We start from the raw sequence: 12,011 nt of genomic DNA, 5'->3' as shown, positions 1-12,011 counted from the left end.
GGGCACTGCACCCCACTGGGTTTAGTATTATTACTCCTTGTATTGTGGTGTTATCTAGGAGTCCCCTTCATGGGCCAGGACCTCAATGTGCTGGGTGCTGCACAAACACAGAACACAAAGATGGTCCCTGCCCAAAGAGCTCACAGTCCCAGCTGCCTGCCAGAGCCCACAGGATCTGTGTCACTGTCACTGCCTGGCCTGCTGAGCTCACTGCCAGCAGGTGCCTTTCCCTTGTGAGGTGGGGGAGGAGACGCGCTGGTTCAGTCTGTAGCTTGGTCTGCACCACCACACCCCACTCACCCTGGGAGCTCTGGGCAAGGACAGCAATGTCCTTTCTGCACGTAAAGGGCTGGATTGCGCAGCCCTTACTCAGGGCGGTGAGCACTGACTGACACGGACAGTCCCATTGATCGCTGTGGGGCTACTCAGTGCGCAAAGGGAGCAGGGGCTGCAAAATCCAGCTCACAGAATCGCTCCATTGCTGCACAGGCTCCTCACGCCCCCTCCCCACAAGGCTTTGGGAACACAGCTCTAGAAGGGGCTGAGGTTTCAGCAGCTGTTGTGGGGCTGCAGACTTGGTTTAACTCTGGCATTAGCTAAGAACTGACAAACTCATAGCTGGAAACCAAACCAGCTCACCTGTATGTTAGTTTTGTTCAAAATAGGTATTAGTCTTATAAGAATGTGTTTTGTGTTTAGCCTGTGTGAAACGCTTGTCAGTTGCTGCAGGCATTGATTCCCTTGCAATGTCTGTATTCCATGATATAAACAAATATGTAAGCTTTGCTTTATAACTCAGGGACACCAGAACAGGAGGGGAGTGCCAGGGAGCCATGGCCCCATCACTTTTAAAAGTGGGAGAGCTATGCCGTCCAACTTTTTACCAGGCTTAAGGGCGAGCGATGGGGAGGAGGGGGCAGAGAGGAGCGAGCAGAGGGTAGGGCCTTGGGGGGAAGAGGAGGCACAAGGACAGAGCCTAAAGGGGAAAGGGTGGCATGGGGCGGGGCCACAGTTCAGGTGCTGGTGATCCCCCCCCCACACACACACACACTTCTAGGGAGCTTCCAGCATTTCTATTATAACTTTGAAAATGTTTGCTCTGAACTTGTGGACCCAGGCATGGGAATCGACCCCCTCTCTTCCCCATTCAGGAGGCCTATCAAGATTAAATGAGCCATTGAGGAACATCACAATACAAAGGATCAGTGAATGGCCTTATCACATCTTGGAAACGCTACCTGCAACGGAGCTCCTCTCATGGACTGGAAGGCCAAATATAAAAGATAAAACAGGGTCAACAAGAAAATACTTAAGCTAATACTCTTCTTCACTCTTCCTTTCTTTTTCTCTTTCTGTTTGTCTCTCTTTTAGTCTTTATCCCAGAATTTATTGTGGTAATAGTGGCAAATTAGCTGAGTGAAGGAAGGTTCCTTAAAGTTCTCAGTCCTCCTTACTGAATAAAATAACTTCACATTCTAACATGACAATACCCTGCTTTAGAGTGCACTAAAATACACCATATTATCCAAATTTAAATAAGTAAACTACATCAATATAGCAGTGGGAGAAGAATGAGAGCTATTTCTTGGGTTGAGGTATGATGCTGTATGATTAAAGATGACCATTTATATCATTGATATTACCACTGTTATAAAATTGAAACAAATATTGTAGGAAGTGTTTTCATGTAAGGTGTTATGTAAGGAAAAAATTACAATCTATCCAGTATGATTATCCTGGTTAAATCCATGTATCTTTGTATCTAAAGTTATGAATATTGGTTATGATTTGTCTCTCAAACATGTGTTTTGTTCTGAGTAACACCCCCTAGATAGATTTACATCACAGCTGGACAGCTATGTGTTGACAGCAAATTAAGGACACTCCACTCTCACAATGGGCCATTGAAGAAATGTATCCCGCCCAGACAGCTCATCCTAGAGATGCCTGAGACAGCAAGGTGCCAATGCCTGCCCCTATGATTCAGCAAACCAGGTAAGGATAGGTGATGAGGACATGTGACCTAAGACGTCATCTTTTACCAGTAACTTCCCATGCTCGTGGCAGAGGTTATAAAAGGCACTTGAGACATCTCCATGTTGCTTCTTTCCTACTGCAATTCTGTGGACTATGGACTGAGGACCTTCCAATCTTTTGGAAGTTACCAGGGAGGCTTTTGCAAGCCAGCAATCTATTCCATCACTGCTACAAACCTGATACAAGGACTTTGCGATCAGTTGTGTGTATGCGATCTATTAACCATTTTAACTCGACTCTCTTTTTTTATTAATAAATCTTTAGTTCGTTTACTAAGGATTGGCTGACAGCAGGATATTTGGGTAAGATCTGAGATCCAGATTGACCTGGGGGTAAGTGTCAGAGCCTTTGGAATCAGTAAGAACCTCACATATGGTAAATTAGGTTTTCAATAACCCCTCACTATATTAGACCTGTTTGTCTGGATGGGAGCCAAGAGCTGGAATGCCTAAAGGGGACCGTCTTTGGCTTCTGGTTAACCAGTGCGGTCCTGCATAAGCTTTTTTATTATTTTCTTGGTGAATCTAATTCTAGAATAAACCACCAGTTTGGGGGATTGTCTGCCTTTGCAACCTGCCCTGAGCGTGGCGTTCTCACACAGTGGGGTCCACCCCAGGCACTCAGTCACAGGGAGCATGGACAGTAACACTGTGATTCTAGTCAAAAGAACTCAATCATGGCGCTATGTTAACAAACACAAATTAAAGGGACCCAGCTGTATCTTACCACAATTTCTGCAGTTTACATTTTGGGTGTTTCAGTCCCTCACATAGCATCTGCACTCCTGAATCTTCCAGCTTTTCCTCCCTCAGGTCCAGTTCAGTTAGGGTCTGGCTGGTGCTGAGAGCAGAGGAGAGCTCCCCACAACACGCAGCTGTGAAATTGCCACCCCGCAATCTGTGGGAGTCAGAGATACAGAGAAAAGGAGTACTTGTGGCATCTTAGAGACTAACCAATTTATCTGAGCATAAGCTTTCGTGAGCTACAGCTCACTTCATCGGATGCATTACTAGCTCACGAAAGCTTATGCTCAAATAAATTGGTTAGTCTCTAAGGTGCCACAAGTACTCCTTTTCTTTTTGCAAATACAGACTAACACGGCTGCTACTCTGAAACCAGAAACACAGAGAGGAAGCAGTGCTTATCTTTGCTCCCTTCACTGATGTCAGTGTTGTCTACAAGGAGTTTCTTTACTCTGGACATGCACAGATACATCACAGTGCTCCCATTGGCATGACAGCCCCTGAGGGTATTCCTTTCCACGGGCACTTCTTCGTCCAGAAACTAGGACTTCTCTCTCCCCACCCTTCCCCTGCAGATACTAGGACCTCTCCCCACTCCCCTCTCTGTCTATGGCCAAGGGGGGCTACCCCCCCTCATTGCACCGTGACCCTCCACCCCAAAATGGGAGAAAGGGAACATTGGTGCTAGGAAAGCTGCCCTCCTATGCCACCTAGGGCCCTTAATTGCCTTGGCCAGTCCTGAGCCTGGGCCCATCCTGGGATGATCCTCTTCCTCTTCTCTCTCCTCTGTCCTGTTCTCTTTCTCCTCCTCCACCACTGCCTCCTCCTGCCCTCCAGTTTCTCCCCCCTACACAGTGCAGTTAGGGTGGGACAGGAGGCAAGCTGCAGCTGTCGTCAGTGGGTCTGATGTTCTGGATTCAACACCGAAGCCACATGTTGCGTATGGCGCTCTTACATCCCATGTGGACCCTGCTGCCCACATGATCGAGGTACCGAGAGTGTATTTACATGGTCCAGCAGGGTCCCCATAGGATAGTTACAGCACAACACACAGCCGGTGGTTTGGGCAGTGAACTCCAGCAGTGCCCTGAACTTCATTCAACATTGCCACAGCTTGCGTCCCATCAGACTCTCACCGCGCAGTCTGGGCACTGCCCCCAGAATGTCCCCCGCGGCTGCAGCACTGTTTGGTGCGCTGGTGAGACCCAAGTGGTGGTGAGTGTCTCTCTCTCTCTCTCTCTCACACCCACCCACCCACCCACAGAGTTAAGTCTGAATTAGTAGCTATATGTAAAAATTGGGAGGAGTATTAAAAATTGAATTGCCTCCTTTTATTGCCTTTTATGATCTTTGCTAGGTATAACTCTTTTTGTGCCTTAGCCTTTCTGATTTTGTCCCTAAATGGCTGTGCTATTCTTTTGTACTACTTCTGAGCCATTTGTTCATCTTTTCTCTTTTTGTAGGACTCCTTTTTGATTTTCAGGTCATTAAAGAGCTCCTGATGGAGGCATAGTGGCCTCTTAGTATTCTTCCTATTTTTCCTTGGCGTCAGGATAGTTTGCCATTGTGCCTTTAATGTTGTCTCTTTGCCAGCTCTCCTGAACTCCTTTATCCCCTAGATTTTCTTCCCAGAGGAGCTTATAAACCAGTTCTTTATGTGTGTTAAAGTCAGCTTTTCTGAAGTCCAATGTCTTTATTCTGCTGCTCTCACTCCTTCCTTTCCTTAGAATCATGAAATCAATCATTCCATGATCCCTCTCACTCAAACTGCCTTTAACCTTCAGATTCAGAACTGATTCCTCCCTGTTAGTCAGAATCAAGTCTAAAATGGCTGTCCTGGTTACTTTTTTCTTTAAAAACAACAACAACAAAAACAAACAAAAACAAAAAAAAAAAAACCTGAATGAAAGAACCACAATATCCATTTGGATAAATAGCTTTCCACATAACTCTATTGTAGTGAAACAAGGCAGTACAGTTTTCACCAAGTGTTCTTCTTGGGTCTTGTACAAACAGTGGAACACCTCAAGCTCAATGCACAGGGAAAAAGTCTTTTGTCTATGCAGAATAACATATTTCAGCTGTTAAAAAACTGATTTTTTTAGTTCAGGTAATACTTACTGATATAGCCACTTTGTTGATCTTGGGAGCTCTTCTTCTGCATGGTCTTCAAATCTAAATGAACATTCAGATATAAGAAATGACTCGAGTCTATGACAATGCTTTACACAGAATGAAAGAACCATTTGATCCATTTGGGTAAGTTCATTTCAACTTATGTGTAGTTCTGTGAGATGTTCCAATGCACTTGTCACAAAATTTTCTTCTTGGATCTCATACAAGCAGTGAAACTCCTCAAGTTCAGACATCAGCTCATCATACACAGAAGGAAAAGATGAATTGGTTTGTTTTTTTGTTGGAACCCACTTCAGTAAATCTGGCTTAATTTTAGGTGAAATTTTACTGCTGAATATTTTCTCTAGGTCTTTCATTCTTTCTTCATTTAAGAGCCCAAACAGGAATCGCACTGTTAACATTAAATAATTTCTAGAGTTTCCATAGTTTTCTAATAATGTTTTTACATCTTTCTTAGGAGTCCCTGAATCTTTTGTTGTTCCCTCATCTTCCTCTAGCACATAGAACATAGCTGCAAAAAACTCTTGGAAACTCAAGTGAATGAAGCTGTAAAGACATTCACAGTCAATGTCTTTTTAAAAAATGTTCTCATTCAAAAAGAGGGGGAGAGAGTCTGCCTGATCTAAGCCCAACATCTTGATTTCTTCTTCCTCAAACAGTATCTTTCGCTTCCAGATTCCATCAGCAGCCAAGGAGTAAAGTCCCCTCAAGTTAGCTTGTAGGTGTTGCTTCATATTGCTGCTGAGGGGCTTGACTAAACTGGAAAGGTAGAGCATGTACTCTCCAGTAACTGTTTTTTAAGTTTGTGCAAGATCCTCACCTTTTTCAAGCTGTTGTTTGACAACAGTGCAGATGATCCAACATACTATGGGGACAAAGCACATGGTGAAGAGAATTTCATTTTCTTTCACAAATCATAAAGCTTGTCTTGCTTGCCTCTCATTTCCAAAGAACTTGTGGAAATATTCCTCCCTCTCAGCTTCAGAAAACCCCAGGATCTCTGCATAACGTGAACACTCCAAACACTGCCCGAGTTTCTCCAAAGTAGTTGGTCTCATAGTGATCAGAAAGTGGGAAGAACTATTTTCCTAAATAAACTGCTCAATATGATTTCCACTGGTTTCATCTCCCAGGGATCAGAGCACAGGTTATCTTCTGACTGATCAAGGGAAAATCTCAGTTCATCAAACCCATCAGTGATGAACAGGAGTTTTTCTGGTTTCACCAAAATCTCACTAACTGGTGTATTAGAATTAGGACAATTTTTACAAATCAGGTCAGCTACACTTCCCTGCTTAGTAAGACAGTTCATTTCCCTACAATTTATGTAGAAAACATAATCAAACTTTTCATTATAGATTTCTCCAGCTGCCCAGTCACACATGATCTTTCTTGCTGTCATTGTTTTTCCAATCCCCACAGCTCCCAGCAGCACAACAACATGTGGCGTTTGTCCATCTTCTTCGGGTTTGAATAGGGTGTCCGTGGTGATCACAGAACGAGCTTGTTTGGTCATGATTTCTGCATGTCTCCGCCCCATGGCCATTATTGCATGTTCTCTCTCTTTTGCATGACGAGATTTGTCTACAATAGTGAGCTTTGTGTATCTTGTGTTCAGTATCACATTCTCTCCAAAACGACTGTTCATGTCTTTTATTACTCTGTATTTCTTTTGAATATCTTCTTTATACTTCTTCCTGTAATCTGAATCAGCAACATGGGACATTAGAAACACTGAACTAGAAGTTTAGGGGAAAAACAGATTTATCGTTAATCAGCTACAAAAAAAAAATCTGTTTTAATCATAGTAGTACCTCAAGTTGAGTTGCATCTTTCCTCATAGAAAATTCTGATCTCACTTAACTATGGGCCTGCTCCTGCAGCCCTTACTCTTGTAAGTCGCCTTATTGAAATTATTCCTGTGAGCAAAGACTCTAGGCATCACTTCATCCCTCACTGAAATGCAGCCACCTCTTGGGTGAAACCTGGCAATTGTTTCACAGTGCACAGCAATGGTACATACAAGTTAAGGCACAAAGAGGAGGAGACTCTCATATGCAACTGAAACTGTTTTGTGAAGTTACACTCTTCCCACCCAAATAAGTTTGGCCAGGACACACGCATTTGAAAAAGGGTGTGTGATAGGATCCTTAATTACCACAACTTGGTACCTCCAGTTACCTTCCTCACTTATAAGATGTGCCCCTAGCAGCAAAGTGTCCCCCAGCACCAGGCTGGTGCATTGGATCAGCACTGACCCAGAGGGACTTTATGCACAAGTCTGTATTGTAAGTTGTCCATGATAACAAGAGTCCAGCCCAGCCCATGACATACAATTGTTTGTAAAAGTCAATAAGAGTTAACTAAAGTGATGGGTACAAACTACATTGTTTAAGCTAGAAGAGCTGTGCTAAGAGGTCTGCAAGGCTTCTCCTGACCCCATGAGTTGCCATGACAATGAGCTGAGAGATTCTAGAAGTCGGAGGAAATGTTTGTAATTGAAATGGCTAAAGTTATAGCTAATTTGGTTGGAATGAGGTTGCCACCTGTTTTGGACATGGTTTGTCTGGAGGTCACTAAATGGGACATGTGGATTGGAAGCAGGATGAGCTTTGCCATCATGGCTGCAGTTCTTGCCATCTCCTGGGATCCACCATGACACTGCTGGGCCTTCAGCATCCAGATTCTGAAAGATGTCCCAACCAGACCAAGCCAGAGAGGGGGAACCAAATGATGACACCATCTCCACTGGTTTTAGCTAAATGCTGGACAGCACCTGGGAGTTTTCTGATGTCCTTTTCCTTCTATCATGTTTCTATCTATCCCTTCCTCCACCTTTCACAATGCTGCTGTGAGCCTGAGACCCCAGAGGGACTTAAAGGAAACGCCTCAAACAGCCCAACTCTGGTAAAAGTTTGGCAGGTCCCAGGGGATGTCTACAGCTGACTCAGGCTTGTGGGGCTCGGGTTTCAGGGCTATAAAGCTGCAGTTTAGATGTCAGAGCCCAGGTTTCAGCCCAAACCCAGAGACCCCACGAGAGGGGGAGAGTCTTAGAGGCCAGGCTCCAGCCTGAGCCCAAACATCTCTGCTGCAGTTTTATAGCCCTGCAGCCCGAGCCCCATGAGCCCAAGTCAGCTGACCCAGACCCACCATGGGTCATTTCTTGCAGTGTAGATGTACCCAGCATGGCTGATCCGACCATGGACTGGGCCTGTGATTCTCCAAGAGGGAGGCTGCCAGTCAGCACCAGAGACAGAGGCTGCATTTTCTCTCTTTGCAGCGCTTTACTCTCCCCTTCCTGAGAGTTTGTCTTGTTCTGTGTTAAAGAAAACAAGGCAGCGACAAGAGCAGCTGCAACACAAAGATACTTTGAGGATTGATGCCAGCTGCTACCGATTAAACCCTAGGGAATGCTCTTCACCTCTAGTGCTATTACCTTAGTCACCATAAAATCTTTACAGTGTTGCCTTTGGGAGCTGTAGTCATGATCGTGCCTAGTCTGGGGAATAGATGGGAAGCCCTGTACTAATGGTATCATCTGGAAAGGCATTGAGATTTTGTTAGTGTATAACTTTGGGTGTCCTGGGGATAGCTCCAGGAAAGCATGCAATTGAATAGGTAGCCAACCACAGTTCTGGGGTAACTTCCCACGTAGGCACCACATACCTTTTGCAGACAACTCTGATGGTTTTTCTTTTGGATGCAAATCTGAAAGGGAAGATACATATAAATAACATTGAAATAATTTTAGTACAAGTGCATTTATATTCTGTATAGAGCCATCTAGTGATGGAATGATGCATTTGCATCTTGCACTAAACGGTAATCCCTGACAACAGCACTGCTACCGGCAGACATTTAACAAAGTGCTGTTTGTGAAATACTGTAACGGGAGTTCTGTCTGTGTGACCTCTCTGCCTGATTCTACTCATGATTCATCCTCACTTAGCGCCTCCCATAAGGAGCAGGCTACATCCTCAGGGAAACACAGAACAAAGAGTCAATTCGGGAGAGGCAATAGAGGGCTTCCCCTTCGCCCTCTCCCCTGGTGCTTGTCACGCAGACGGAAAGAAGCAAAAAGACCAGAAGTCCTAAGCGCAGACAATGCCATGTTTATTGGGGTTAGTTTCCAAGCAAGCATATTCTGAAGCCCTTCACACCAGTCGGGCTTATCTCTATACACCGATAGAGTCTGTTCCCCAGTGTTCTGTTCCCAGCTCTGACGCCGCAGAGCCTTTACCCCATGTCCCCCTTCCTGGTTCTGATGCCGCAGAGCCTTTACACTGCATCCCCCCTCCCCGGCTCTGACGCCCCAGAGCCTTTACCCCATGTTCCCCTATTCCCACCTCCCCCTCCTCTTTCTTAGCAGGCCTAAATATACTGCTGAACATGCCCCTAGTCCCACCCCTTACACCTCATGGTCATGTTCTGTTTTAGGGGGTCGTGAGTCTGGGGGCTTCATCCCACCCCTTCTGTATCCCATGGGAGGGGTAAGGAGTGAGGTTTTGTTCTGGCCAAGGCCAGGCTTTCCTTTGGCTTTTAGTGTTTCTTATGCCTGCCCCCACGCTCCCATCTTCCCTGGACCCTCCTAACCAGTTGCTTGACCTTCGCTTGAGAGAGAAGCCAGGCAGCCTTCCAGTGTATGCTCATATATTACACTCCCATCATAGCCTGTAACACTTTAGCTCTGTCCCTTATCTCTTCCCATTATCCTAACAAATCCAGCTGGTTGTGGGAAATGCAGCTCATGGTTTCTTTGTCCTTCACACATATTAGTAAGGATGTAAGAGTATCAAAAGTCAAATCCAGAATTCTGTCTCAGGCTAAGAAACAGGCTTATATGCTACCAAGAGGGAATCCCTTTAGAAAGAGTCATTTCCAAAGCAGATTAGATTAAACAATTAAAAGGTCCATCTAGAGGACAACTCTGCCCTAGTTCAGGGGATGGGCGAGATGGCTCAGGAGATCCTTTCCAACTCTAGGGATCTAAGACAGATACTGAGGGTTGGCAGAGGGAAATTTTTATTTGGGACAATTATGATGAAGATGGAGGCACTGGGGTGGATTAAGGGGGCCTTTCCCCAATCCCAAACTAGTTACTATATTAAATGTTTATATTATGCTCTTTGCCCAGCTCAATTAGATGCTGCTTTACAAAAAATATAGCTGTATAGACCACAAGAATAGTTTGTACAGCGTTTTCATTACTTTTGCCAAGCACCTGTTAATAACTCAGGGAATAAAGTACCCTCTGCCCACATCTCAAAAATAAAGACCTACATTATTCATTGTTTGTGTGCTGGTAGGAGATAGAGCCCCAGTCAGTGATCAGGGCCCCATACTAGTCCCTGTACATGTGTATAAAAGAAAGATTATCTGCTTGAAAGAGCTCACAGCTGAAAACAAATGCATCGCCCCCTGCCTTGCGCTCTAGAGGCTGCTAAACTCTCCCCCTGGGGGATTGTCCAGGGGAGTGAATGCCAAAGGCCTCTAGGGAGAGCCCCGCTGCCAGCCCTGGAGCGTTCCATCCCAGGGACCCCGGGCAGAACCAACCCAGCTGAGCTGCTCTGTCACCGTGGGGAACAAGGGAGAGGAACAGGAACAGGATTTGAGTTTAGTTCCATCACAGAGCACATGGATTCTAACACTGCCTCACCTGCGTGGCTGCCCATAGGCACTGGCTATTACACTTTGAGACACTGAAAAGCAGCCTGGGGCCTTAGGAACTGCAGATCTCCAGATTTGCTGGCTCCTTGGCTGTTTGTATTGCACTGAACTTGTTTCTTTATCTCCAAGGCTATTTTTAATTAAAGTTCCTGTCTGGAACCCCAGAAAGGTCTCATGGTCCAGTCAGCTATTTGGGGGATAACATACTGGGCCAGCCTCTCTGCTGTGATCAGCTTTTAGTTACAGATCCTTGATTCTCTGTCCCAGCCCTAGCACAGGCTAGAGCAGCCTGGGGGCTGTTCTAACTTGTGCCCAGCTGCTGCTGGTCCCCAAAGAATGGTGCTGCAGCTGGAGATGCACTCCAGTCACCACTCCTCCCCACCTCTCTCTGTCCATGGCACTCTGCACTGCTCTGTTGGCTCTACACCCACTGGGGACACCCCCACACTGGGGATTTCCTCAGATGGAGAGTTACAGGCTGTCTCTGCTCTCCTTGAGCCAGCTGAGTGGTGAAAAGGGAGTGGAGCAGGTGAGAGAATCTGGCCCACTCGGGGCATCGCTGCTCTGAGTCCTCCGGGCTTCCTGCTGGGATTCAGAATTTGTCATTCCTGCCGTCACCCTCTTTCTCCTTCTGCTCCTGCTGCCCTGGGGGAGACTCTCGGGTTTTACAGTAACTTTAGGTTTCCTACCTTTTTCTCTTCCTTCTCTGAGTTTAGCAGCAGAATCTGTGAGATTGATCTGAGTGAAAATGTCTATGGTTACATGTACTGCAGTGTCTCCACCATAGAATTTCATCAGAATGTTCTTAATATCTATCCTGTCGGCATTCTCCAGCAGACCCCGGGGGATATTATGTTTCCCTTCAAAGTCAGAGTGTGATAGTTCGTCTTTAAATATTTTCAAGTCTTCCTGAGAAAGGTCATCGAGGGCTTGTTAGAGCAGGTCACTGACTCTGCTGCTTCGATTCCCATCCCTGAGTATCAGGAAAGAAAACTAAAATCCAAATAAATTGCTGTAAATAATTAATATGGAATAATCACAATATTTCCCATGCAAAAGAAAGCAGCTTAACCTTGGGGCTCATAACTCCTCGGTGCTTTGCCTCACAAAGGACTCACTGGACATTGTCTCTCTATGCCTCAGTTTCCCCCTTTGTAAAGTGGGGATAATCACACAGCTCTAGCACACAGGGGCGGGGTGCAGCTCAGTTAATATCTGTAAAGGCTGTTGAGGATCGAGGATGAAAGGTGCTATAATAATAGTATTTATCATCCAAATGGATTTCAGAGCACAGAGTTGGGACCCCCCCCCCTGCCAATTTAAAATATTTCAGAAAACAACAAAAGGCAGTCTGGGGTCTGTACATCACGGTCCTGGAATATCAGGACCTGTGTACTGAGACCCACTGTTACCTTTCCATGGCCTCAG

The 12,011-nt window shown here is 45.6% G+C and overlaps 1 pseudogene across 1 annotated transcript; it reads right to left on the bottom strand.

The window, feature by feature from the left end:
• Positions 1–4,748: 4,748 nt before the first annotated feature.
• LOC144265520 (NACHT, LRR and PYD domains-containing protein 3-like) lies at positions 4,749–11,546 on the bottom strand (annotated as a pseudogene). Its single transcript, XR_013346308.1, has 3 exons — positions 11,273–11,546; positions 8,583–8,624; positions 4,749–6,620 (listed from the first exon to the last, which is right to left on the bottom strand). The product of XR_013346308.1 is annotated as an NACHT, LRR and PYD domains-containing protein 3-like (transcript).
• Between the last annotated feature and the right edge of the window lie 465 nt (positions 11,547–12,011).

This window comes from Eretmochelys imbricata, chromosome 6, assembly GCF_965152235.1.
Source record: "Eretmochelys imbricata isolate rEreImb1 chromosome 6, rEreImb1.hap1, whole genome shotgun sequence".
Classification (NCBI taxonomy): Eukaryota; Metazoa; Chordata; order Testudines; family Cheloniidae; genus Eretmochelys; species Eretmochelys imbricata.
This window is presented reverse-complemented; position numbering and strand designations above follow the sequence as displayed.